Source organism: Carlito syrichta, unplaced genomic scaffold (assembly GCF_000164805.1).
Source record: "Carlito syrichta isolate Samal-C Ts95f unplaced genomic scaffold, Tarsius_syrichta-2.0.1 Scaffold309764, whole genome shotgun sequence".
Taxonomy (NCBI): Eukaryota; Metazoa; Chordata; class Mammalia; order Primates; family Tarsiidae; genus Carlito; species Carlito syrichta.
This window is the reverse complement of record NW_007253860.1, coordinates 166,065-182,778: the sequence shown is the minus strand read 5'-3', so window position 1 is coordinate 182,778 and position 16,714 is coordinate 166,065. Positions and strand designations below refer to the sequence as shown.

Below are 16,714 nucleotides of genomic sequence, written 5' to 3'. Positions count from 1 at the left end.
TCTTGTTTTCTGTTTCTGGAATTCCTCTCAGACAGTTATTGAGTCTCTTGTATTGCTCCTTTAAGTCACTAATATTTCCTTTTATGTTTTCTGTTATTTATCATTTTTTAAGGACATTCTACTTTTATTCTTACTCTTCTTTTAAAAATATATTTAGACTTTCTTAAAGTTTTTAAATATCTTCACTGAAACATGTTTCTTTTCTTATTTATCTTGTTTTTATTTTTTATTTTTTTTTAAGTGAGAAAGCAGGATTTAGAGAGGACAGCAAAGCTCCTACAGCAGGAGGGGATTATTTTTAATTTTTATTTGTTTTTTTAAGGATGATATATTTCTTGTATTTCTCTGAGGATATAAAGATTTAAATAATTGCTATTTGGAATTTTTCTTTTTTTCTTTATTATATCTGCTTGACTCATTTTTTTATTGTTGTTTCAACTATTTATTTTTATTTTTCTGTTACTTTTTCTTCTTTCCTTTTTTTCCCTTTTTATTTTGTGTTATCTCTGAAATATTAGGGACTTTGTTTGCATGCTTGTGGTCCTTGATTGTTTATTCATTTTCAAGAGCAAAATACTAAAACTCTGACTGGAAGTCTGGTAACATGGGTGGTTAGTGTGTACTAGGAGATTTTACTTGAAAAGATTGGGTACTGAACCAGTCATTATGTAAAAAACAAATGTCAGTATGTATAAATCTCTTTTTCTGAGAGTATTCAATTTCTTCAATTAACAATATTATGCTTCTCTGGGTATAGTTTCCTAGTTGTTGCTCTGTGCCAAAGGCAATAGAGAGATATTGAGAAATAATTCTTCATGGGTCTCTGCCATTTCTGCACATCATATATACCAGCTTTCCTCTGGACTGTCTTGTCAAGAATGGTTGTATAGCCATCAGCCCTGGAAAATAAAGTCTCCCTCTGGGTCAGAAAGATTTGTTTGCGATACAGGAAAATAAAGATAATGTCCCCTTCTGGGCAAATGTTGATCAAGTTTGGGAGTAGCCTCTTTAATAGATTGAAATACCCTCTCCAGCATCTGTTGTTTTTTGAGTTATTGATAATGGCCATCTTGACCGGAGTTAGGTATTATCTCAGTGTGGTTTTAATTTGCATTTCTTTGATGACTACTGAGGCTAAGCATTTTTTCACGTATCTGTCAACTGCTCATATGTCTTTTTTTGAGAAGTGTCTATTCATATCTTTTGCCTACTTTTTTTTTTTTTTTGAGTTGGAGTCTCACTCTGTCACCCAGACTGGAATGCAGCGGCCGCTCCCAGCCACCACAGCCTCGAGCTGCTGGGCTCCGGCGATCCTTCCGCCTCAGCCTTCCAAGTAGCTGAAACAACAGGTGCGCGCTACCACGCCCGGCTAATTTTTTGATTTATTGTAGAGATGAGGTCTCGCCAAGTTGCCCAGGTGGGTCTCAAACCCGCTGGCTCAGGCAATCCACTCACCTCAGCCTCCCAAAGCATGGGAATTACAGGCTGAGCCACCGAGCCCAGCTCTTTTGCCCACTTTGTAATGGGGCTGTTTGTTTTTCTCTTTTCAGCATGTTTGAGTTCCTTGTAGATCCTAGATGTTAGGTCTTTGCCAGATACACAGTTGGCAAATATTTTTTCCCAGTCTTTGGGATGCCTCCCCACTCTCTTCTGGCTTTGCAGACTCAGACTCTTGTTAGTTTGATGAGGTCTCACATGTCTATCTTATCTTTTTTGATGCATGGGCACTTGGGGTTTTGATCAGGAATTGGTTGTCAATACCAATAAAAGGGAACACTTCTACACGATTGGTGAGAGTGTAAACGAGTACAACCTCTGTTGAAAACAGTGTGGGCCAGGTTCGGTGGCTCAGCCTGTAATCCCAGCACTTTGGGTGCCCGAGACAAGTGGATTGCCTGAGCCCGTGGGTTCAAGACTCACCTGGACAACTTGGTGAGCCCTCAACTCTACAATAAATCAAAAATTAGGCAGTAGTGGTAGTGTGTACCTGTAGTTCTGGCTACTCGGAAGGCTGAGGCGGAAGGATCGCCAGAGTCTAGTAGGTCGAGGCTGCAGTGGTCGGGAGCGTGCCACCGCATTCCAGTCTGGGCAACAGAGTTCTCCAAAACAAAAAGAAAGAAAAAAAGAAAAAGAAAACAGTGTGGTGATTCCTAAAAGATCTAAAAATTGACCTCCCCTACAACCCCACATTCCCCCTACTGGGAATATACCTGGAAGAACTCAAATCTGTCTATGAAAAGATACCTGCACACACATGTTTATTGCAGCATTATTTACAAATAGCAAAAACATAGAACCACCTGTGCTGCCCATTGAAAGAGTACTGGATTTAAAAAAAAATGTGTTACATATATACGATGGTATATTACAGAGCCATAAAGAAGGACAAAATTATGAACTTCACAGCAACTTAGTTGGACTTAGAGTCTATAATACTGAGTGATCTATCACAGAAACAGAGAACTGAGTATGACGTGTTCTCACTCATAAGCAGACCTTGAACAACTATCCTAATACTATAAGAAAGGGATTGGTAGTAGTGGGAAACTGCCAGGGGAGGGGGAGGCACAACTCATCAACAAGGGTATCTGCATAATGAACATTTGTATACTTAACCCTGAATTGTTCCCCACATATTTAAAGTTAAAATTTTTTTTTAAAAAGGCTGGGCTTGGTGGCTTAGCTTGTAATCCCAGCACTTTGGGAGGCTGAGGCGAGTGGATTGCCTGAGCCCACGGGTTCGAGACCCACCCAGGGAACTTGACGAGACCTCATCTCTACAATAAATAAAAAATTAGACAGGCATGGTGGCGCGCACCTGTAGTTCTGGCTGCTTGGAAGGCTGAGGTGGAAGGATTGCCAAAGTCCAGCAGGTCGAGGCTGTGGTGGCCGAGAGCGTGCCATTGCACTCCAGTCTGGGCTACAGAGTGAGATGCCAACTCAAAAAATAAAAATTAAAAAAAAATTGGAATTTTATAAGCTCTTATCCTCTGTTGTGACTCAAACTCATTGCATATGCATCACCCAGAAGCTGCTCTGCATCACTATTGAGTGACTGGGGGGCAAATGACAGGGGTAACTTAAAGGAATATGAAACTCACTCTGCCTTGAGAGTATCAAAGTATGTCTCTGAGCTGATAGTCTCCTGTCTTCTGCTAGCAACCATGGAACGGGGTCAGGTTAACTTCACTTTCAATATGGTAAAGTCTCATACTGTGAGCAGTTCTTCACAAGAGGAACTGTATAATCTACTAGATTGATTATAGACTATATATGTCAATTATTCTCTTTGTTTTCAGCCATGCATCTCATCCATTACATGAGCCATGTAATTGCAAAGCTCCAGATCTTCTCATTTAGTTTTTCAGAATAAACTTTTGGTTTCCTGTCAGAGAGGTGTGCCTGAACGCTAGCATTTTATGCATTGCTTAGATGGCCTGTGGAGGGTGGAGGTAAGAAATTTCTATGCAGCTTGTAAATCATAAACTGTAAACTATAACTTTATTTTCTGCCTTGAGTCTCATCTACACTCTCATTTTATTTATCATAAATTTGGTAAATAAAATGGACAAGAGAGTATGACTGAAATTTGAAAAAGGGCAAATATAGCTTCAAAGTTCAGATTTGAGCAAGCTGTCATTCTAGACCAAGAAGCTGTAACGTAGTAAATTTAACATCAGCTCTTTTCTTTTTTTATTATTTTATTTTATTTTTAAAATATATTTTATTTTAAAGATATGGGTACAATTCAGGATTAGATATACAAATGGACATCATACAGGTAAAGTTTGGGCCTCTCTTTGGTTCCCACTTTGCCTGGTTTGAGATCAGTTACCCTTACTGATGTTGTGTTCCTCCCTCAACCCTGGCAGTATCCCACTACTACCAATCCCTTTCTTATAGTATTATGGTAAATGTTCAGGGTCCACTTACGGGTGAGAACATGTGGTTCTCTGTTCTTTGTTTCTGTGATAGATCACTGCGTATTATTGACTCTAAATCCATCCAAGTTGTTGCAAAGTCCATATGTTTGTCCTTCTTTATGACTATGTAATATTCCACTGTGTATATGTGCCACATTTTTTTATCCAGTCCAGTTTCAATGGGCAGCACGGTTGGTTCCATGTTTTTGCTATTGTGAATAGTGCTGCAATAAACATGTGTGTGCAGGTATCTTTTTTGTAGAATGCTTTGAGTTTCTCCAGGTGTATTTCCAGTAGGGAATTGCTGGGTCACATGAAAGGTCAATTTGTAGTTCTTTTAGAAATCGCCACACTGTTTTCCATGAAGGTTTAACTAGTTTGCATTCCCACCAGCAGTGTAGAAGTGTTCCCTTTTCTGCACATCCTTGCCAGCATCTGTTGTTGTTTGTTTTATTAATGATGACCATTCTTACTGGGGTTAGGAGGTATCTCAATGTGATTTTGATTTGCATTTCTCTGATGATTAGTGAGACTGAGCACTTTTTCCTGTGTCTGTTGGCTGCCTATATGTCTTCCTTTGAGAAGAGTCTGTTCATGTGTTTTGCCCACTTTTTAATGGGGCTGTTTGTTTTTTTCCTTTTGACACATTTGAGTTCCTTGTAGATCCTGGATGTTAGGCCTGTGTCAGATATATAGTTGGCAAATGATTTTTCCCATTCTGTAGGCTGTCTCCCTGCTCTGTTGATGGTTTCTTTTGCTTCGCAGAAGATTTTCAGTTTAATGAGGTCCCACTTGTCTATATTATCTACTATGGCATGATCACCTGGGGTTTTGATTAGGAATTGGTTGCCTATTCCAATTTCTGTAAAGGTGTCTCCTGCATTTTCTAAGATTCTTATAGTTTGAGGTTTTATATTTAGGTGTTTGATCCATTTAGAGTTGACATTTGGGTATGGTGACAGGTAGGGGTCCTGTTTCAATCTTCTGCATGTGGTCAGTCAGTTTTCCCAGCACCATTTACTGAATACGTTTGCAGAGGCTTTGTCAAAGATGAGTTGGTTGAGGAATTGAGGTTTTGATTCCGAAGTCTCTATACCATTCCATTGGTCTATATGCCTGTTCTTGTACCATTACCAGGCTGTTTTGATTATTGTAGCCTTATAGGAAAGGTTAAAGTCTGGAAGCTCTTTTCTTACCCTACTATTCTACACACTTATAGGATATATTCATATCAGAATATTAAATATACAGATTTTTGAGCATTTGTAAAGCAGAACACCTATCTTTTGTTTTTACTTTTGTTTTTGTTTAGACAGGAATGAGAACCAAGTGAAACTCTCCATATGGGCTTGAGAAGTTGTGACATTATGTTTGTCAGTCTGATGATTCAACGAATGTACTGTAACTATTGTCTTCTCTTCTTAGGTTGTTGTACGGTTGTGTGTATCCAACTCAAGACAGTTGACAATACACCTTCAACATATAGTACACAATGATTATGTGTTCTTCATTACATTTCCTCTTTCCTTAAAGATATTTTATTGCTGCTTTTTAATGTTTTCATTAGTGAATAGTGCCCTTCAGTGTCTCAAATTAAATAAGACATCATCAATTGGATGTCTTATTTAGATTCCATTGTGTATATGTGCCACATTTTAAAAAATCCAGTCCAGTTTCGATGGGCAGCATGGTTGGTTCCATGTTTTTGCTATTGTGAATAGTTGCCTGTTCTAACAGGCACCTGCTTGTTCTACTAAAAGCTTGAGTATAAGTGAAGAGATTTCCCTCTACCATCTGCCACCAAAGTCTGAGTGAACTGGTCAGTTTTGAGGTCCTCAATAGAAAGCAGGAGAGATCTATATCATATCTGAGTGCTTGTCACTGCATGTTTTAGTAGAGAATGAGGGGATGAAGAAAACCCCCCTTTCTGCTATTTTTATTTTAATGACTTGTAATTAATTGCATAAGATCTGGCACAGATGAGAAGACATTTTCCTATTTTTCAAGCCACACAAAATTAGGAAGACACTGGAAGATATAGATCATTTAATTTTAGCAATGCATTTTCACAGTCTTTATGGGTGGATTGCCTTAGTCCGCAGGTTCGAGACCCGCCTGGGCAACTTGGCAAGACCTCATCTCTACAATAAATCAAAAAAATTAGCCGGGTGTGGTAGCACGCGCCTGTAGTTTCAGCTACTTGGAAGGCTGAGGCAGAAAGATTGCCGGAGCCCAGGAGGTCGAGGCTGCAGTGGCCGGGAGCAGGCACTGCACTCCAGTCTGGGTGACAGAGTGAGACTCCAACTCAAAAAACAAAACAAACAAAATCTTTATGGGTAAGATGGTGCCTTGAGTAATAAATGATGGTACAATGTATTTATAGCTGGTTTAATAGTAGTTATCAAAGAATATCGTAAAACTCCCTCAATAGATATGACTATGTCCACTTGTCCATCACTAGGAAGATCTAGATTCTGCTTTCAACCCTTTATCCTTCTATTTCAAATCAGAGCTATTGAAAGTTTATGCTAAGACTTGAAAAATGTCTTTGATGCTGTGGCTATCCTGCTAGTACAGAGCTAGAAGGCCCAGTTCTCTGGTTGTGTGGATTACGTCTTTGCCCTAATGGCTAGAATTGGGCTTAGTCAGCTGAAAATGCAAATGTAACCACCTTGCACTCAATTATCTGATCACTTCAAAAGCAATATAGAAATACTGACCTCTGTAGCTAACTTTTCAGTTGCATAGCTTTGGGCAACTGATTTAAATTTAGGTTTAATTAAATTTTGGTTATTTAAATTTATTTTGAATTATGATAAGGTTTGTTGTATATTATAGGTTTGTTGTATGTCAGGTTTGTTGTATATTATACATATAAACTACCTGTGATATCTCAGTGCTCTCTAGAAAAAAAAAGGTTTCTTCTCTGCATTGTCATTGTTTTCTGTAGGAAGAGGGCATACCCTTTTCCCCACCAAGTTCCAGCAAAAACTTCTGTCCAAACTCCCATTCAATAAGAAATAATTTATTTTGTTACATTTTCCCAGCTCACATAACAGATCACATAATTTAAAGTGCTTACTGGGAGATTTAGAGTAGCAATTTTTACATTCTGTGAATTTTTTCAGTCTCCTTTTCTTTTCTGAGTTGGTGTCTCACTCTGTCACCCAGATTGGAGTGCAGTGACATGATTGCGGGTCACTGCCGTCTCGACCTCCTGGGCTCGGCAATCCTTCTGCCTCAGCTTCCTGAGTAACTGGGACTACAGGCATGCACCACCATGCCTGGCTAAGTTTATGATTCTTTTTTTTGTAAAGACAAGATTTCACTATGTTGCCCAGGCTGGTCTCGAACTCCTGGACTCAAGCAATCCTCTTGCCTCAGTCGCCCAAAGTGTTGGGATTGTAGGAGTGAGACACTGCACCTGGCTGATTTATTAGTCTCCTAATGTGATGTACCTTTACTAAAATAATGGTTTACAGCCAGGCTCGGTGGCTCAGCCTGTAATCCCGCGCCTTTGGGAGGCTGAGGTGAGTGGATTGCCTGAGCCCGCGGATTCGAGACCCGCCTGGGCAGGGAGACCTCATCTCTACAATAAATCAAAAAATCAGCCGGGCGTGGTAGTGCATGCTTGTAATTCCGGCTACTTGGAAGGCTGAGGCGGAAGGATCGCCGGAGCCCAGCAGGTCGAGGCTGCGGTGGCCGGGAGCGGCCACAGCACTTCAGTCTGGGCGACAGAGTGAGACTCCAACTAAAAAAAAATAAAATAAAATAATGGTTTACATTTTCTGAATTTTTCCCTGTACCCTCATGATAAATATTAGTGATGTATTATGTGCATTTGAGTCTATTCTGTGAACTTCCCTTAGAACATTTTTACAATTTATTTCTAAATGCAAACTTTCTATTCTGATCTAAAATATTTTCAGCTTCTTTAGATGTATTCTGTTACTCACTTAATGTATGATATTCCAACTCTGCATATTTTCCATTTAATTCATGTGTCCTTCCTCTCTCCTTGGGCTACAGTTCCTTAGCAAGGAGAGGATAAGCTAGAGGGAGCATGTGGTAACCATGCCAGGAGGGAAAATGAGTCTGGTGTGGTAGGTACTCTTTCTACCAGGGACTCAACTGAGGTAATGACAGTTGTGATGGGAAGAAATGCAAATAGCCCTGGGAATGAACACAGTGCTTGTTCCAGTTCCCTTCTCTTGTCGTTGGTCTTCTGGATCTGGGCAGTGCTTGCTATGAAAAATAAATAATTTGTGGGAAAATGTAGGACTTTCAGAAACCCTGTAGGCCCACTGAATATTTGTAGATTTGGTGTTCTGTTATTTAATTATATATGAAAATGTGCATTCTGTGTTCTGGATGTTGGTTTCAGCCAGGTGAACTGCGACTCCTGTCTCTTCTCAGGGAAGGAATCTTCTCCTTCATTCTAGTGGAATCTCACAAAAACAAACTGCAGGATGCTTTTTCTTTTGTATAGTGTCTCTTCCCTTGTTTACTTTTATCCAAAATTAGTTGAAGTCCTATCTCTCACACAAACTTAATCTTGACTATTGCAATACAGATGGATTTAGTTTTTTCTCTGACTTTTTTCACATCAAAATTTAGTATTTTTAAAAAAAAAAAAAATTAGCACAAATCAAAAAATGTTTCTATGCATTTTGTCTTGTTAATTATAGTTCTTCAAGTGCCTTACTGTTTGGGATGTCAAATACTCTTAACATTTCTTTGTATGTTCAAAGCAGAAAAGGCCCTGTTAATTTTTACTGACAGGAAAGTATATATTTTATTCTTTTCTTTTTTTTTTTTTTTTGAGTTGGAGTCTCGCTCGGTCGCCCAGACTGGAGTGCAGTGGCCGCTCCCAGCCACCGCAGCCTCGCCTGCTGGGCTCCAGCGATCCTTCCGCCTCAGCCTTCCGAATAGACGGAATTACAGGCATGCGCTATCATGCCCGGCTGATTTTTTGATTTATTGTAGAGATGAGGTCTCACTGCCCAGGTGGGTCTCGAACCCACGGGCTCAGGCAATCCACTCACCTCGGCCTCCCAAAGGCGCGGGATTACAGGCTGAGCCACCAAGCCCGGCTGTATTTTATTCTTAAAAAACAGACAAATACTTTCTTTGGATTTTTGTGAGTACAGTCATAGCCTAATTTCCACCACCTTCTGCATCAATTTTTCCAAGAAAACATGATTGACCAGAGAACCCAAAGAAATATTTCCTTTTGCCAGAATTTTACCCTTTCTAAATTAAGTGGACATAATTCAAATTTCACGAACTTTCTATTGAGTCAGCGCATGGACTATAAAGTTTGGAGAATTTAGAACATGTTAGTGCCCTCTAGTGAAATATCAGCCAAGAACAAAGACACCGAGCAAAGTAGAAAATGTATAGTAAGAGGGACTAGGATAGAAAAGGAAAGGACAATTTAACAAAAAAAATGGCAAAACAGTACTTCGGTGTAAACATGTGAGAGGTCTCCTTATTGGGATCCAGTCTCATGAATTTAGGCTGGAGACAACACTTCCGGTTGGGGAGGCTGTTAACTTCAGAATGGTCCCTAACTTGGAAAAGAGTGAAAAATACCTCATTTTCTCCTTACAAAAATATGTGCCTATGGGGTTGGTTTCTCCTTAGTGGTCAGCTTTTTCCTGATTGGCACAAGTGTGCTGTAAGACCCACCACCAGCCTTGAGTTAGGGTCACTTCCTTCTTACATGCACTCTTTTTGTGCAGAGAGGATGTGACTGCGCAGTGCTGCGGATAAACTGCTGGTGCACAGGTACACAGATGTCTGGTTGGTGTTGGCAGACTCCAGAATCAGGGAGAAATTTTCCTTCTTCTTCCTAGAGACACTGTACCCCTCAGGGACATCTCCTTTCTCATTACTGTCAACATTATATGAGAAATAGATCAGCCGTAGCCCCAGACCTGGGTCTTGTCGATACCAGTACATTCTTTCATGGTCCATATGCTGTAAACATTCCAGCAAAACGTTCTCTCCCATCCTTTTAACCAGATATCTTGGGGTCTGTGTTACTTTTGTATCCATGAGGCCTGTGAGAGAAGGACAGAGACAGTGAAAAAGCAGGCCACCAGGAAGCCTGAGGAGGAAACAATCTTGTGTACAAGGCCTAGAAATAATAGGACAGAGTTTGCCACCAATTCTCCAGACGCTCCTCCTCCTAGGACTCACCTACTCCTAAGAAACAAAAGGCCACACAACAGAGGAGCCTCATTTCCATCAAAGTTTTGAGCAAAGAACGGTTCTTCTCTCTGCACAAGGCTGTAGGTTGAGTGTCTGTGATGTCACTGACTCTGCCCACACTCATGATTTCTCAGTCATCCTCTAGTCTAGAGTTTAGAGGTGCTAGAGAGTGAAGAGAATCCCTTTTTCTCATGGGAGAATCACTGTGCGTGTGCGTGTGCGTGCGCATGTGCGTATGCACGTATAGACAATTGTTAATGCAGCAGGCCTGAGACCACTCTCCTTACAAAGGCCGACTTGCCCAAATGGGTCTTGGTCTTGCAGATGGAAACTTGAATTTCAGGAGAGTTATCATCATTTAGTAGTAGGGGGTGTGACTCACTGTGCCTGGAATTCTCCATACACAATGTTGCTTATATTGAACACCTGTTTTACTTCTTTGAGTCCAGAATTCTTGTGCATGATAGGCAGAGGGTGACCATGCGATCAGCATATTAGTCTGCTAGAGCTGACATAAGTCACCACAGACTGGACAGCTTAAATGACAGAAATTTATTTTCTCACAGTCTTACAGGCTAGAAGTCTGAGATCAAGGTGCCAGCAGGGTTGGTTTCTTCTGAGGCCTCTCTCCCTGGCTTGTAAATAAATGTCCTCTCCCTGTAATCTTTACACTGTCTATTACCTGTGCATGTCACTGTTTCAATCCCCTCCTCTTGTAAGGACACCAGTAATATCAGTAAAGGGCCCATTCCATTGACCTAATTTAACTTTAATCATTTCTTTAAAGGCATTATCTCCAAATATAGTCACATTCTTACATACTGGACATTAGAAGATCAACATACTAATGTTGGAGGACACAACTATACCCATACATAACACCAGCTGCCAAAAGTAGCTGGGGTGCTGAGTCTCTACTGGGTTTCCCTGGGCAGAAACGCATTGAGGCATTTTAATTGCTGGGGTGAATATGTACTCGCTCATGGGATGGGGGGAGGGAGGGGGGAAAAGACATAAGGATGTCTCACATGGATTTCTCCCAACTCCACCTATGTCTTCCCACTTATGACTGTAGCATCCTTACTACATCTCTGTGATAAGTCTTAACTAAGAATACAATAATATGCTGAGTCCCATGGGTCCTTCTAGCGAGTCTCTGAAAGTAGGGATTGTTTTATTTTCTTTCCTGATTAGGAAAAATTATCAACCTCTCTCTCTCATATGTTTTCTTCACAGAAGTTGTAGATTTTCATACAATATATTTAATAGTAATAATTACTACAAGTAATATATTGGTCAGAAGGATAAGATTTGGAGCTATGCTACCTGGGTTTGAAAACTGGTTCTGTTACTTTCTGTCAGTAACCTTAGGCAAATTCTGGGCCTTCAGTGTCCTAATATGTAAAATGAAACTAATGAAAGTACTGACCTCACAGAGTTATCTAGGAAGGCAAGTTGATACATGTAAATTGGATAAACCAAGTATGGTTCAATAAATGTAGCCATTAAAAGCATTGGCTTTTGTCACTACTACCATTATCTATTGAATAGTAATTTCGTGTCAGGTAGTATGTTAAAATTCTTCACTAATATTAGACTTTTTTTTTTTTTTTTTACCAGTTTGCGTTTATTTATAGTAAATTATAAATTAATCATTTTTGTGGTTATACAATCACAAGATGATTTCATTATTTTATCACAGACACTATATGTTCTCATGTTTTACAAGATTTGTTATAAAGTTAATGATTAATACAACTTGCCCATAAACCCAAAACTGGTTTTTGTGGTTATCACTACCACCACCTGCTGGACTATTAACCTTATAAACTTAACATCCTATTTTATGAAAATATATAATTTTCTATAAAGAAAATAAAAAGTAAAAAAGGACAATCAGCTATTAAAGCAATAATATGTGGATTCACACAAAACTTACTTCATCTATTCTAAATATTTTATAATTGAACAATTATTAGACTTTTTACATTTAACAGTCTTACATTAGACTTTGGATTATGACTTTTTCTTTTTAGATTTGCCTTCCAAAATATTTCTGTAGGAATTGTTTTTTTAATGAAGTCTAATCTTCAAAATTAAAACTACACTTAATGTGTCCTCTTCAGCCAATATGGATATTAAATTGTAGTAATTACCACACATCCTGCACCACGTCTGAAGATTCCTTCTCTAGGTCCCACAATACTTTTACAATAGATACTTCACTCAAGGTTTGCTTACTCGCTAGGAAGGAAAAGCTACAAACTCTGAAGCTTCTGAGTTGGTGGTGGTGATAGCAATGGTGCAATTGCCCACATGCACAGGTTCACCTGGGGGGTGGTGGGGAAAGTGGTATACCAACAGTGGGTTATGGGTATGGTCAGCCCCAGGTGCAAGCAATAAAGGGTCATTACCTGCAAAGAATTTAGAAACAATCATAAAAGTCAATCAAAATGGTTCAGCTTTTATTAACCCCATGTGCCAGAAATTTTAAATTATTTTTGTGATAAAAGATTCCTTCCATGCAACATTTGTCCTTCTATGACTGGTTTATTTCACTTATCATAGTATCAAACACATAGATGCAGAGAGTAGAATGATGATTGTCAGGAAAAGAGGGAACAGGGAAGTGGGGAGTTGCATTCAGCCGGTATGAATCTTCAGTTGTACAAGTAAGTTCTAGAGATCTGTTGTACAACATTGTGACTATACCTAAAAATACTGTATTGGTCACTTAAAATTTTATTTAGAGAGTAGATTTCACGCTAAGAGTTCTTACCACTATAAAAAGAAAACTCACCAGGTGGTTTTAGTACACATTGAAGACCCACTTTTCAGAAAGAAAGAGTTAGCTACAGCTGCCATTGTGGTGCTTATGCTGTATTTTCCAGTAAAGTTTTACTTATGGTTATTTCACTTACATCATTCATTACATTTCCTAATGATATATACACTTTTAAAAATGTAGTCATGTACAACACAAATAAATCACAGTCATACACCAATTTCTAAGTATTTTTCCATAATATGAAATAATCACAATATTTCAGACTATGTTCTCTAGTTTTGATATTACCTTAAACACCTAATATCTAATCCAACAGATTTAATTGTACCATTTATCAAGCACACTGACACAGCTAACTAACACAAAGACCCTTTGAACCTTAGTTTTACCGGATTATTTGCTTACACAAAGCATTTTAAATCAATACGTCACGTCGTTCTTACCTTTTTTTTTTTTTTGAGTTGTAGTCTCACTCTGTCGCCCAGACTGGAGTGCAATGGCCGCTCCCGGACACCGCAGCCTTGACCTGCTGGGCTCGGGCCATCCTTCTACCTCAGCCTTCCAAGTAGCTGGAATTACAGGCATGCGCTACCACACCCAGCTGATTTTTTTTTTTTTTTTTTAATTGTAGAGATGAGGTCTCGCTGCCCAGGTGGGTCTCGAACCTGCAGGCTCAGGCAATCCACTCACCTCAGCCTCCCAAAGGTGCGGGATTACAGGCTGAGCCACCGAGCCCGGCTGTTCTTACCTTTATTAGAATGAGGTTTATTTCTTTTCTTTTCTTTTCTTTTTTTTTTTACAAGACATGTAACGTCTAAAGGCTTCTATTGTTGGCAATATTTGTAAACGTATGATGTAGTCTGACCTGTTTAAATGAAAGGCATTAGACTAAGATTAAAATTGTTTCCTGGCACACAAGTAAATAAAAGGGAATGCCAGTGAGGCTCTGGAGAGGGTCCCTGAAGACCACAGTGTAGAATGCAGCTTCCTCTAGTAGGTGGTGTGAGGGCAACAGGATTGATGCAGGTCAACTCTATTAAAGGGCCTGGGCTTTAACAGCAAATGAGAAGGAAGGGAGAGAGGGCAGTGACAATTCACCCACAGGTGCTGTCCCCTGTCATGATCTGGGGGGATTGACTCCTACAGACCAAGACCCTCAAAGCTCCAAATGTCTCAGTGCAGGAAGCTGGGAAAAGCTTTGAATGCTTTAGTGGGGGCAGTGGCTTCCTCTGGCAAGGGCGGGCTCAGGAAGCCTGGACCATGTCTCCCATGTGGCAACCCCTTCTGTGTAGAGTGGAAGTGGCTGTGCAGTCTTGTGGGTTAACTGCTGGCAGACTGTGTGAAGGGGCTGGACGACTAGAAATTGGGAGAAACACTCAGTCTTATCTCAAGAGAGACACATGTCTCTCACAAACTTACCATTTGTTAGTGCTCTGGACACCAAATAAGCAACAGATTAATTGCAGCCTCATTCCCACCTCTTGTCCAGATCAACATAAATAGGTCATAGTACATATTCTGGTTGCATCATAGAGTTACCTTTTTTTCTGACCCTAAAACCTGATAAACTGGAATTTCAGTGACACAGCATCCATGGATACTGCGAATAAAAAAGAGAGAGCACACAGGAAGAATACTGATGTATAGCCACCGTAGAAAAGCTTAATGTAAGTTCAAGGACATCATGCCCATGACCCATACTATTTCAAGGAGGCAAAGGGCTACAGAACAGGGAAGCTTCGGGTACGTGGCAGGTGAGTTCATGGTAGTGTCTCGGTGTTGGTGTTAGCTATGTTCAGGCTGTTGTAAGAACTCTGTTATAAGAACACATAACAAAGGAATACCTAGCCAGGGATTCAAGGAAATATTATTGGAGGAAACGACTTCTAAATTGGTATATGATGGAATCATTAGTTGGGTATCCAAGTGAATACCAGAAAGAAGAAAGATACTCCAGGTTAAGTGACCATGGTAGATAAAGACCCAGGAGTCAGCATGGGACCTGTTTAAGAACCTGGGGGAAGTGGAATATTTCTAGAGCAAATGCTGGCGTTGTGGTAGCTGAAAGAAAGGAGAAGCTATGTTAGGACAAGAGCAGATAAACAAAGGCCACATTGTGGAATGGGTTGAGAAACTTGCAAACTAATATAAACTTGAGACAATGCAAGACACTAAAGGGTTTTAACCTCGAGAGAGTGTTTGTATGTGGGGGCAGGTAGCAAGTCATCAAGTAAGGTGACTACTTGGAACGTGGCTAGAAGAATCCAGGTAAGATGACCTTTACTGGACCATAGTATTTTTAGTGAAATTCAAAAAATTAGTGAGGAATGTGATACTTAGAAACATGAACATGGGGTGATGAATTAGGTGAGGAAGGAGAGGGACAGGGAGACAGTAAAGACCACTCCCGCCTCTCTGGATTGGGCATTTAGGTGTGTGGCAGGACTATCTACTGAGGTGAAGAAAGTCGGAGGTGTTGGATTTAGTAAACAACTCAGAGCATGGTGTTCTCTAAATGACAAAACATCCAGGAATAGGACCTGGGACACTGGAACAAATTTTGTTGAGAACAATTATGTTGGAAATGGAATCTTCAGTTTGGGCAATCACTCAATTGGTTGTAAAGATCTAAGCTGCACAGGGAGAAAGGATTGCTGGATGTTGTCCTGGCACTAGAACTGACACAGCTTGTCCTGCTGGACTTTGAAAGCTCACTGGTACAGCAGGTGAGAGGAGGACTGGCCCATGGTGTTACTCACCAGTGCTGCCTGGCTTAGAGTCTCTGAACTGGGGAGCATGGAAGGGCTGCTATGGGGTGTTGGGGAAGTTTTTCCTCTTGGTTGGAGTGGGGCCTTTGAGGGAAGAGTCTCCTTGTTCTTGAAGCTGCCCTTTTTGTGCAGAGAGCAGCTGGCTGTGTGGCGCTGGGATAAACTGCTGGCACAGAGATACAGAGAGGTCTGGTTGGTGCTGGTCGAATTCAGGGTCAGAGGGAAATTTTTCTTTTCTTTTCGAGAGACAATGTACCCTTCAGGGAATCTCCCTTATCAACAATATTGATGTGAATTGAATAGTAGATCAGCTTTAGGCCCAGCCCTGGGTCTTGTCAATACCAGAACATGAAATCATAGTTCAGATTCTGAGAACAAGTCACTGTCAGCTTCTTTCCGGTCTTTGTGATGAGGTGCCTCGGGGCCTGGGTCACTTGGGTTTCCACTGGGCCTGTGAACCCATGAGACAGAGTTAGAGACAGAGCTCCAGGGGCCCTGAAGTCTTAAGGAGAGGCTTTGAGCTGAGGCCTACTAGGATAAGGCCAAGAGTTGTCCATGTGGTTTGGGACTCACCTACTGCCAGGAGGCAAAGGACCACAGAGCCAAGGAGCCAAGGGCCCATGGCAGCATCTGGCAGGTGTCTGCCAGCTCTTGGGCTCTCGTTGCTTCTGTAATGACTCCACCTCTTCAGCCACTTGGGCTTCAGAGATGTTTTCAGGAGAGAAACCACTCCCCTTTCCTCAGAGGACTGAAGTATACAAAGGCAAAACAGGTTGGGAACATTTGTGATCAGTGCCATTTTCCTTCATCTCTCTGTCTTTCTACATGTGCCATCCCTGTTTTCTTTTTTAATATAGTTTTGTACAAATTGCCAAGTATTTATGTATTTTGGATATTTATGGCACAAATTGGTGTAACATATCTGATTATCACTCGGAAATGTGAGAACATGTAGCTTATGCTTTTATCAAAACTGCATTTTCATAATTTTGAAGTCATTTTTACTCTGCAGAAAAAAA

General features: G+C 40.4%; 1 pseudogene across 1 annotated transcript; it reads right to left on the bottom strand.

Annotated features, from left to right (window-relative positions):
• Positions 1 to 15,700: 15,700 nt before the first annotated feature.
• LOC110596517 lies at positions 15,701 to 16,344 on the bottom strand (annotated as a pseudogene). Its single transcript, XR_002482521.1, has 2 exons — positions 16,269 to 16,344; positions 15,701 to 16,146 (listed from the first exon to the last, which is right to left on the bottom strand). The product of XR_002482521.1 is annotated as a T-cell receptor beta chain V region PHDS203-like (transcript).
• Positions 16,345 to 16,714: the final 370 nt, after the last annotated feature.